Genomic DNA, 12,261 nt, shown 5'->3' on the forward strand with positions numbered 1-12,261 from the left:
CTTTCCTTGCACACATCTTTGTACCATGTGTGTACCTGATGACCCTGAAGGTCAGAAGAGAGCCTCAGATACCCTGAGACTTAAGTTACAGACAGTTGGGAGCCACCATGTGGGTGCTGGGAACCAAACCCGGGTCCTGTGGAAGAGCAATCAGTGCTCTTTAGTCACTGAGTCAATTCTCCAACCCCTATGCTTAATTTTCAGTGTACATATTTAATTAGAAACTCTCAGTTGAGTGGCAGTGGCACACACCTTTAATCCCAGCTTTCAAGAGGCAGAGGCAGGTGGATCTCTGTGAGTTCAAGGCCAGCCTGGTCTACAGAACAAGTTCTAAGACAGGTTCCAAAAGCTACACAAAGAAACCCTGTCTCAAAAAAAAAAAAAAAGAAAGAAAGAAAGAAAAGAAAAGAAAAGAAAAACAAAAAAAGAAAATTTACTAGTACCTTGCAAACTTGTTTAAAACTTCTCTAAGAATATGACATTCTTAACATTCTTTAATTTCCCAACACAACTCTTTTGGTCATTGTATGAAACCAGAACCGGAACCACATGGTTATTAAGTTCCCATACCTTATAAGAATAAGTTTCTGTCTCCTAAACTTAATGTACCCTGCAAAACATGTTTTTCAACTTTCACTGAACTTGTGACCCAATGATCTATGACCACCCTTTGCCTTGCTGAACTCATGACCCCATGATAACTGTCATTTGCCTTGCAAAATATATTTTCAAGATACTTTGAGCTATACCCATCGCCACCTACCTCGTGATCTATGACTCTCCTTCCACATGATGTATATTCTTGCTCTGATTCTTACTGTCTTACCTGGGGTTTCTATTGCTGTGAAGGGAACTCTTACGAAGGAAAACCTTTAATTGGGGCTGGCTTACAGTTCAGAGGTTTAGTGCATCATTGCCATGGCAGGGAGCATGGCGGCATGCAGGCAGACACGGTGTTGGAGAAGGAGCTGAGAGTTCTCCATAGGGACCATAGGCGACAGGAAGTGAGAGGGACAGACACACTAGTCAGGCTTGAGCTTTGGAGACTTCAGAGCCCACTCCTTTGTGACACACTTCCTCCAACAAGGCCGCATCTCCCAATGGCGGGCCTCTGGCCTGTGGGGGCTATTTTTATACAAACTGCCACATTTAACCTTTCAATGTTTTCTTCCTAACAGCCAAATCTCTCGCCCCTGTAAACCCTCCTACAGCTGTTCTACCAACCCAAACTTTTCCCCACATAAGGGATCTCAAAAAGTCAGTAAGGGGCCTGCTCTGAAAAATCTCAACTCAGGGTGAGACAGTCAGCTGACCAGTCCCAGGTGCACTTTTAAAATAATGCTTGCGTTGCTTAGATAATCGTGGGTTTGATCTTTCTCCTCAAATTTTTCAGATTTAACAATTGTTTTTCTATGTTTTGGGTTGTTTGTTTGAGACAGAGTCTAATGTAGCCCAACTGTCCTAGCCAAGAAAGACCTTGAACTCTTGACCCTCCTGCCTCCATTCCTAGAACTAGCTATTTATGACACGCCACCACACCTTTTTTCTATTATACATATATATATATATATATAATCTTTCCAGAAACATATTTCATTTTTCAATGTATTATTTTCTTTTTTCACTCTCTGTTGCTTATGTTCTGGGCTCTTGCTCATAGCTGCTGTTTCTACTGTGAGTGTTATGTTCTATCATACAGACTACGTCAGTCTATGTTCTTTGACATACAGACTACATGTCAGTCTATACTCTGTGACATATAGACTACATGTCAGCTGTGCTCTGACGTACAGACTACATGCCAGTCAATGCTCTGTAACATATAGACTAAATATCAGTCTATGTTCTGTGACATACAGACTAATGTCAGTCTATACTCTGTGACATACAGACTACATGTCAGCCTATGTTCTGTGACATACAGACTACATGTCAGTCTGTACTCTGTGATATACAGACTACATGTCAGCCTATATTCTGTGACATACAGACTACATGTCAGTCTGTACTCTGTGATATACAGACTACATGTCAGTCTATACTCTGTGACATACAGACTACATGTCAGCCTATGTTCTGTGACATACAGACTACATGTCAGTCTGTACTCAGTGACATACAGACTAAGTGTCAGTCAGTGTTCTGTGACAAACTGGACTTAAAATTCTAGGCGAGCACATTTAGTTGTGTTGTGGGTTTTGTTTGTTTGTTTTTTCTTTTGTTTTTCTTTTGAGACAGGGTCTTGCAATGTAACCCTGACTGTCCTGAAACTCACTATGTAGACCAGGCTTGACCTCATTCGCCTCCTGCCTCCCAAGTGCTGAATTCAAGATATGTCTTCCATGTCTGGCTCAAAATTAGGACCTTGAGCTTCACTCCTTAGTCTTCTGGTTTCTTTTACTCTGTGAGAAGTTGGCTGTTGGTAGTGACTGTCTTCTGTCAGAAACCTAACATTTTTCCTTTGAGGACTTTCAAACCTTCCTCTTCTCTTGAACTTTTTTTTTTTGTTATTGTTGGGATTTCGGTTGTTTTGTTTGTTTGTTTTTGTTTATGTTTTTTTCAAGGCAGGGTTTCTCTATGTAACAGCCTTGGCTGCCGTGGAACTTGCTCTGTAGACTAGGCTGGCCTCAAATTTACAGAGATCTGCCTATCTCTGCCTTTTGAGTGCTGGGATTAAAGGTGTGTGCCACCACCGCCCAGCTCTCTTGGACATCTAAATGTGTCTAATGGATCCAGTTTATTATTAAATTAACATGGAAAGAATTCAGGATGTATTTTTTATCTAAAAGTATTTCTTCATTTAAAATGTTTAACCACTATTGTTCTGTTTCTTTCTTTTACTAATTCTTTGATGGTCTTCAGGAGCTCTTAGGAAATAAGTATTTGAGCTTCTCAGCCCCTCCTCCACAATTCTTGATGGTGCATGTTTATATTTGCGTATCTTTGCCTCCCTGGGTCTTATTCCCAGTGACTCCCTCAGGAAGAACTCACTAAGTCTCTCTGAGGCAGTGTTCCTCTGTAGCGCGTTCTGTATGATCTGAAATTTCTGTGTCTAAGCTGCCTAATTCGCATTTAGCGTCTGAAGCTGATGGCTCCTCACATTTGTCTTTCCGAAATTCTTCCTTTAGAATTGGCAGTTTTTCCTTTGCTTATCTCCCTGAGGATGGTAAAACCTTTGTTAGACTTCGGGTAGTTTTTCCAAGTGAACTTGAACAGCAATGAAGTTATGAGACATAAATGTTATACTGATTTTGGGGGCTGGCGAACTTGTGACATCTCTTCCTGATTTTTTGTTTTGATTTGTTTTTTCTCTTCCTGGCTTTTAAAGGCTCAATTTGAATAGGAGTTGCTTGATACTCTTCTTTGGCAGCTGTAATACTATAGTGGCTAGATGTTTTCTCCCTCTGTCCTCCTCTCTTTCTGTGCTCATGTTCTCCATACTGCTAGGAACCGAGGTTTTTGCACTATACTTTCTAATTGCTTATTGACTATACAAAAATACCACATCCTGTCAGACTTCTACAGCCTGCAGTTTTTATGTATTCTTTTTTTATATATGCTACATATTTTCCCTCACTGCAGTTTATTGTTTTTATTAGTCTATATTTCCTTATATATTCCTATGTGCATACAATGCGCTGTGATCATATTTACCCTACTGCCACCCTTTCTTACCCCCTATGTTCTTCCCTGTGTGTCTGTTATTTCCCTCTCTCTCTTTTTTAAATGTAGATTCCACACGTTAGAGAAAAATATGTGATATTCGTCTTTGTGATTCTGGATCATTTCACCTAAAATGATGATCTCAAGTTCTACACATTCATTTGTTTTTGTTTTTGTTTTGTCAGTTTCTGGTGTGGTTTTTTTGGGGGGTTTTGTTTTTTAAAATGTAGTTTGTTGCTTTCCTGTGTTCATAGCGCTTATTTATTCTTCTCCTTGAACAACTCTGTTTACCGTTTCTAGTACTGTTCGAGATGGATTCTAGTCAGGAAAACAGAAACCCACAGAAAGAATTTGGCATAAATTTTGTTTACATTGGTTACATTTTTATTGAAGGATGAAAATGCAAAATGGGAATATGAGGGAAATGTAGACATTGAAACTGCATGGGTAATTTGCTGAAGAATAAAACCTTAGGATAACGGAAGCCTACAAACTGAAAGGGGGGAACTATACAGTGTGGAGGGCTCTCCCATGGAAATAAAAACCCAACATAACACAGTAGATACCAAGGGATCTTCCAGAGCACCAGACACTGACCCTTCTATAGGGCCATGTCCCTGTTAGCATTAAGTGTCAACACAGCATGGACTCACTTGGAAAAGAGATGAGTTTCAGTTGTGTCTTTATCAAGCAGGTCTGTGATCTTGACTGTGAGGAACTGTCTTTATTGTTAATTGCTATGAGAAGTCCCAGCCCACTCTGGGTGACACCAACCCTCGGGGCAATGGTCCTGGTCTGTATTTAAAGCTAGCTAAGCATGAATCTACGAGCAAACCAGATAGCAGCTTCCATGGTTCCCGCATCCAGTTTCCTGCCCAGAATTCCTGCCCTGAGTCTCTTACAACTCGTAAGTTGAAATCCACTCATCCTCCTGAGTTGCTTTTGGTCAGAACGTTTTATCACAGTAACATACATACAAACATACATACATACATACATACATACATACCCCAGAAAACCTTAGAGCAGTCCAGAACATCCCCTCAGCATCAGTTTACCGAAACTCTCTTTTCTAAGAGGTTTTGGTGACAGGAAAATTGGCTTTTCCTAGTTTGCTTAGATTCTACCCCTAAAAGGGATATTATGAAGTAGTCTGCAATGCTCTGTCTGTCTGTCTGTCTACCTGTCTTCCTCTGAGTCTGTGTGTGTTTGTGATAGTCCTAGGACACCTTTTCCACTTATTGTCTGCCTTATTTGTGGGTGGCTGGAGGAATGACTGACAATGCTGATGGCCTCTGTTATGGCAGGCTCTCTCAGCACAAGGATGGGCTCATTCTTCCGGGGAACCAGAGTACCATGTCCACTGTTTCACTTGGGAAGACTCCGCTGTGTGCTCCACCAGTGATTTCATCATATGGTCTTTAAGTCCTTCATAGGCCCTAGAGTAGTGGTTCTCAACCTGTGGGTCAAAACCCTTTTGGGGGTCGAATGACCCTTTCATGAATGACCATTGGAAAACACAGGTATTTACATTTTTTTTTTTTTTGGTTTTTCGAGACAGGGTTTCTCTGTGGCTTTGGAGCCTGTCCTGGAACTAGCTCTGTAGACCAGGCTGGTCTTGAACTCACAGAGATCTGCCTGCCTCTGCCTCCCGAGTGCTGGGATTAAAGGCGTGCACCACCATCGCCCGGCAAACACAGGTATTTACATTCTGATTCGTAACAGTTGCAAAATTACAGTTATGAAGTAGCAACAAAAATAATTTTATGGCTGGGATCACCACACTTATGGTCGCAGCACTGGAAGGTTGAGAACCACTTAGAATATGATAGTTTGGAGTATAGGTTCTGATGCGGATTTGAGCTAACTGGAATCTTGACTGTTTCTAGTTGCATGATGTTGTATAAGTTTTAGCTCTCTGAACTCGTTTCTGTATCCTGTGCGTTTAAAGTTACCTGTGAACTCAGTACAAGACATGGCTATGGCACAGAAAACAAACCAACAACCCCCCCCCCAACTGAAAACAAAATAACAAACCCTCATATAATACACAGACATCACCTTCGATGTTACTGTGGTGTTCCTGGATTCTGAGAAGCGGAAGTCGCTGTTGGCTCTGGTTCTTGCACCACAGTCTGCTCCAAAGTTGATAGGCAGTCCCATCCTCCCGACATTGTGAACCTGAGAACCTGGAGAAGAGTGGGTGATATCTCCCATATAGCCTCACAATGCATCGTGATTCCATCTGGAAATGCCGCAAGGGCTGTAGAGGGCTCAGGAATCTATACCTTGCATATTCATACAAGTGGCTCTGGTCTGCCTAATTGTCTACCCTCCCTCAGGGCGTTGACTCTAGACACAGGAAGTCCCATGATCTAGTCTTGAGACACACAGCATTAATTTCTCTACCTGGTGCGCCCCCTCTCCTGCCTTCCTAAGTAGTCTAGAAAATCTCCTCTCTAGATCAATAGAGCGACACCTTCTTTAGCAAAGTCCTCAGGCCCAGTTTCTACTTCCCTTGTGCCAGTGCTGTCACTCAGATGGATCTTGCTTGGTTTCTCTGAAGCCACATTGTGCCCTGGCTTGCTGGTTTGCCCATAGAGGTTTGCTGTAATTCAGGCTCTCTCTGAGGCTGTGTCACCTGCCCCCTGCCTGTCATCTGCAACATGATGTCTGTGGATTTTTGAAGACATTCACAGTGCGCCCCCCACCCCAGTTGCTCAGAGCCCAGGGAGCATCCCTGGCTAACGGCTCTTCTTTTTCTCTTTATAGAAGTAACTTGCATCAGCTTGCTCAGGACCCTTTTAGGCGGCTCTGTGGTTTCTGCCACTGTAGGTGTCTTGTCAAGGTTATTTTTCATTGTTTGGGGGATTTTTTTTTTTGGTTCATATTTTCTTTAACTTGTTCAGCTGGTCATGGCATGGCTCTTTTTCACAATGCTCTATCACTCATAATAAAGGAATGCCTTTATAAAGCACACCTGCTGGGTGCTATGCTATGCTATGCTATGCTATGGCCACTCGGATGTTTTATGGTAGGTTTTTCTCCCCTTTTTGTTTTTTTCCCAGTGCTGAGGCTCTAACCCAGTGTTGTGTGTGCTGGGCAAGCACTCCACCACAGAGCCCCATCTCTCGCCTCTGAGAACTCTAGTAAACCAAACACATCTTGTTTGGTAAACAAACTGTTTGCTAAACCAGTCATCAAAATGCTAATTTTACTGTAAACTTGTTTTGTCTAATTTGATCTTTAACTCAACTAGCTAGTCTAAGTTATTTTACTTGCTTGATTTTCCGAGTTACATTAGAAAAAAATTTAAGTAAGATTATTATATTAACCACATTAGATGAAGACAAAATTTCTGGCCATGATGTGGAATTCGTTTATGCCTGGCATCTCCTGTCCTCCACATCTCACCCCAGCCCCTGTCTCAGTGTTCAGCTCTGCTCCGGTGTTGACCAGTTTCACACAGGTACAACCTGACAGACAGTTTTGCCTGAGGCTGACACACCTCACCCTCCACTTTCGCTACCTGCCTTTCGCTACCGCTCCACTGCCTGCCTTTTGCTAGATAGGGAGAGCCATAGACAGGCGTGTAGGGCCTTCACACCCCACTGACCTTGAGACAGGAATGCAAAGCAGAAAGGGCGGTGAGGAGCTTCACCGGCAGGGATGAAACTGAAACTGCCTGTAGAGACTTGTGTTCCTAAGGTCCTCTCACAGGGATGTCAAAGAAAACAGCGAAACGTGCTTACACCCAGAACATTTAGAGCCCCAAGTCCCACCCTACTAGCCCTTCTCTCACACCCCTAAATCCAAACACCACGTCAGAAAACCTCCTTACAATTCCACTTGTGAAAGAAGGTTGATGAGAAGCAACCCAGTGCATGCAATTTTTAAACCATTCTAAATTTTAGGTTTTGATTCATCTTCAAGTTTTCTGTCATGCCTATTTTCTTGAGTATGAAGTATCCCCTTCCCTCTTCCAACAAGATTTCCATATACTATTCAAAAAAGAAAAAAAACCAAAGTCATCCCTCTGAAATCAAATCCACTCAAGAGTTCTGGCTCTTATTGGTCTAAAAATAAAATTGATTATAATGGATTTTAAAGTAGGAAGCAGCTGGGCGGTGGTGGTGCATGCTGTGAATCCCAGCACTGGGGAGACCAAGGCAGGTGGCTCTCTGTGAGTTCAAGACCACCCTGGTCTACAACAGTGAGTCCAGAACAGCTAGGGCAAGAGAGAGAGAGAGAGAGAGAGAGAGAGACTCTGTCTCAATAAATAATAATAACAATAATAAGTAAAATAAAGCAGGAAGCACATGTAGTATTCTTATTGGCATATACAATTGTCTTAGTTAGGGTTGCCATGACAATGGCAAACTCTTATAAAGGAAAACAATTGGGGTGGCTCGCTTACACTGATGTCAGGTGGGAAGCAAGGCGGCAGGCAGACATGGTGCTGGAGAAGTACCTGAGAGTTCTACTCTTGACTCACAGTCCATCGTCATCATCATGGTGGGACATGGCCGTGTGCAGGCAGATATGATGCAGAAGAAGCAGTTGAGAGTCCTCCATCTTTGATCCATAGGCAACAGGAAGTGAACTATCTCTCTGGATGTAGCTTGAGCATATCGGAGACCTCGAAGCCCACCTCCACAGTGACACACTTCCTCCAAGACCACATATACTCCAACAAAGCCACAGCTCCTATTAATGTTACTCCCTTTGGGGGCCATTTTCTTTCAAACCATTACAACAGATTTGAATTTCCATAGGACACAGAGTTCACCTTTACCTTGTTAGAATGAGAATTGGGACACCCTAACTTATCGCATTGAAAGGACTCTAAGCAGTCAGAGGTTTGTTTCTTTCTCAAGTGCCCAGCCAGGGGTGAAGATGTAGGATGGTGAGGTGACTCTGCACTGAGGTCTGTCCTTGACAGTGTGCCTTCCTCTTTGTCTTTTGCCCCCCAAGCCCAGGTGCGCCCTGATGGAATGTTTCTGGCTTATCAGCTGCCTTTGTGTTCCTGTTCTAACCCACCGTGAAGGAAGATGGAGGAGTCCCTGGTTTCGTGACTTTATCCCTGAGGGACAACTCTGAAGCCACTTGGATCACTATTCATGTCCTATGACTCAGGCTTGTTCCTGTGGTCCACCAGCTAGAGAAGGCTAGAAGCCCCTGCTCTCACTGAGTGACTGTGTGCCCTGGGAACCACTCAGAGCTTCTGTCCTCAAGTATGAGGTTGTTAGCTGCATTGCTAGGGGCAAATCCTGGGCCTGCACAGCTGTAACAAACTCAGCCACTTATCCTTGAAAGGTATATTGAGAGAAGTAAAAACATGTAACCCAGAAAAACGAGATTTAGTCAATGTGGCCATGTTGGGAAGAGAAACAAAGAGATCCAATGACCCTCTGAAGTCCTTATTCAGGGCCCTGACATGGAGTTTTTGGTTTAAATAGCAGGCCAGGGATATGTAGAACTGATCAGCATACGGTCCCTCTACACTGTCTCAGCTCCAGTCTCTCTGCAAGATGATCTAACAAGCTGTCAGGACTGCAGGCAACCTCTTTCTGGGAGACAAGTTTCTCCTCTGGCTCCACCGGGCTTTAGCCTGTTTCTTCTCCCGGAGAAATCGTTCTTTCTTAGAGACCATTTTTAAAGAATCGATTAGCCAGCCAGGCATGGGGGCGCACGCCTTTAATCCCAGCATTCAGGAGACAGAAGCAGGTGGATCTCTGTGAGTTCGAGGTTAGCCTGGTCTACAGGGCGAATTCCAGGACAGGCTCCAAAGCTACACTGAGAAACTCTGTCCAAAAAAAAAAAAAAAAAACATTTAAAAAATGTAAATGAATTTCTATGTTGCACATATCGTTACATGAGGTTGTTTGGGTGGGCTTCCTCCAGTACACTTGGTGTCCTCATAAAAGGTCAGAGACAAGAGCGTACAGACGCAGGGAGGATGAAGGTGGAGCCCTGCAAACCATGGAGATGGCTCAGAACCCCTGCATCCAGAGCAGTGGGCAGGCGCGTGTGTTGCTATTGTTAAAGTGCCCTGTTCTCCGGTGTTTAGCTCCCCTGACCTTACCAGACCCGTGAGGCGCAACAATGCAGAGCTGACGCAGGAAGTTACCGTCCACTGATTTCTACCATCCAGTTTTAAAAGAGCTTTGGCTCAGTGGGTGTGGACTTCTGAACTGTAATTTCTTGTGGGTCTCTCACCATCTACTTACCTGTCCTGCTGCTCGGACCCTCTGGGAGCTAGGATTCTTTATTACTACGATGAAGGGGGTTAATTGAATTATCTTTAATCCCCGAGTTATAAGTAGATGGTTAATAAAGCTGCTGGACCCTCCAGCTGAGGGACAGTCTGGCTCCTGAGAGGGCGCTTCATGCCACTTTAACTTTCGGATAGCCAGGACCCCACAGAGAAGGTCAAACAAACTTGGGGAACGCTGAGTCTGTTTCCATCATTCCAAAGACCTCAGGCCCGTTAGCATTCTAAGGAATCGGGAAGTCTTACAAGAACTCAAGCTAGGTTTCAGCAGGCATTTTCTACGGCCCGGGAGCCCGGAGCTTCAGGCTCACCTGTGTCCTGAGAAGCCAGTGTTCTACGTGTCTTTCAGAAACAGCACCCATTTGCGGGGCTGTGTTGTTCCTCTTCCTTTACTCCATCTTCTGTTACTAATAATGAATGCCCAGTCTTGTATTACTACTCATGGCAAATTATAAGACAAAGTGGTTTGTTTGGGTTCACAGTTATGGTTGAAAGGCAGGAGTCACAGCTGGCACACAGCCTTGCTGACGGAGTCCCAGGGCACCGCAGGGCACCATCATATGGCAAGGGACAGGAATGGTGTCCCTGTCATCCTCCTTCTCTTCATTTTTTTTTAAGTTTAGAAACTTTATTTTTATTTTACGTATATGAGGTTTTGTTTTTTTTTTTTTTCAGAGAAGATCAAGACTTTTTACTGAACATGATTTAGTGGGGAACAGGAGAACACCGTGGAAGTCCTCAGGAATGCAGGACCCACCCTTCGTCCAGGGAACTGGAATTGGAGATATATCTGGCCCCATGCCATCAGGAGCAAGCCTCTTCTCAGTGACCATATCTTCAAATTCATCTGCATTGAACTTGGTGAAGGCCCACTTCTTTGAGAGATGGGTCTTCGGGTGGCCAGGGAACTTGAACTTGGCTCTAGGCAGAGCCTCAATCACATGTTCCTTGTTCCGTAGCTTGGTGCAGACAAATATGGTGACCTGGCCAGTGTGAAGCCTGGCCACTGTGCCTTGGGGCTTCCCAAAGGAACCACACATACCTGTCTTAAACCTTAACCGGGGGCAACACTGAAATCAGAGACTTGAATAACGACCAGAAAAATCACCTCCACGGTCCCGTAGGGCAACTCACAAGGCAACACTTCCAAGGAGGCCGCTGTTTGCAACCCTTGCGCTCCAGGCCCCCATGGGGAAAGGGACTTGCCTGGCTAAGCTATGAGTGTAAGAATGTTTCATCTGCATGGACATGCACTACATGCATACCTAATGCTCGTGGAAGTCAGAAGGAGGGAGGGTCTGATCCTTCAGCACTAGGGTTGAACTGGAGTTACTAGTGGCTGTAACCTGATATGTGGTAGCTGGGAATCAAGCCCCAGGCCTCTGTAAGAGCAGTCAGTGCCCTTAACCTCTGAGCCATCTCACCAGCCCCTCCTTTCCCTTCTTTAAAACTCTCCAATACCCACGCCTGCAGACTGCACCCTGAAGATGGTCTCAAAAACTAACCACGTTTCCCTTTCTGGAGCCCCACCTCCTCCGTATGCTGTCAGCAGGTGAAGTTCCCCTCTTTAGACCTCGGGATGCAGACTAAACTCCAACACGAGTTTCAGAAGGACGATCGTATTCAAGCCATAGAAGACGCTCAAAGGGGGGAAAACATTCTAATAACAGCAAGTAAGACTACTCAGACAAAGTGTTGATTGTAATAAATCGTGAATAAATGTGGGGCTTCATTTTGACCCAAGCAAGGACCTGGTCAACGCACAGGGAGATTCAGGAGTGAGTGGGTAGAAAGGAGACACTGGAAGCAGCCGGCGCAGCAACATGTGGCGCATCTCCCTAAACAGACTCCGAAGGCTGTAGGAGGAGAGGGGAGTGAAATGTGCTCCCACAGCAGAAGGATCCCAGCAATAACTGAGCCAGGCACAGTGAAGGCTACCCTGAGGATGAGGCCTAGTCAGAACCGAGGACTGAGAGAAGCCCGCCTAGAATTTGTCCCCTGTCCCCAGGCTGGCCTGTAACATAACCAGCAGTAACCCTGATGTCTTTATCGCTCGGTTTCCTTCAGTTCCTCTGTCACAAATCTTAGAACGGTTGATTTTGCAAGAGGATAAACAGAGGGGAATCCAGCAAGGTTTCAGCTGGATTCATACCAAGTTAATAGCTCATTTGCTCGACAGTAAGAAGACGAAACTGTATCTCGAGTTGGCGAGTATATAGACACAAAGACTTACTCTGCCCAAGCATCCCAGCCTCGCACCTGTGCAGGCCAGACAACCACTGCCGGTCAGAGCGAGCGTCCTAAGCAGTGCTGAACAACCTAGC

The 12,261-nt window shown here is 44.5% G+C and overlaps 1 pseudogene; it reads right to left on the reverse strand.

Annotated features, from left to right (window-relative positions):
- Positions 1-11,039: 11,039 nt before the first annotated feature.
- LOC121438949 lies at positions 11,040-11,164 on the reverse strand (annotated as a pseudogene).
- Positions 11,165-12,261: the final 1,097 nt, after the last annotated feature.

The sequence above is a fragment of the Microtus oregoni genome, unplaced genomic scaffold (genome assembly GCF_018167655.1).
Source record: "Microtus oregoni isolate MIOR12 unplaced genomic scaffold, Mior012 000058F_ref0000040, whole genome shotgun sequence".
NCBI lineage: Eukaryota > Metazoa > Chordata > Mammalia > Rodentia > Cricetidae > Microtus > Microtus oregoni.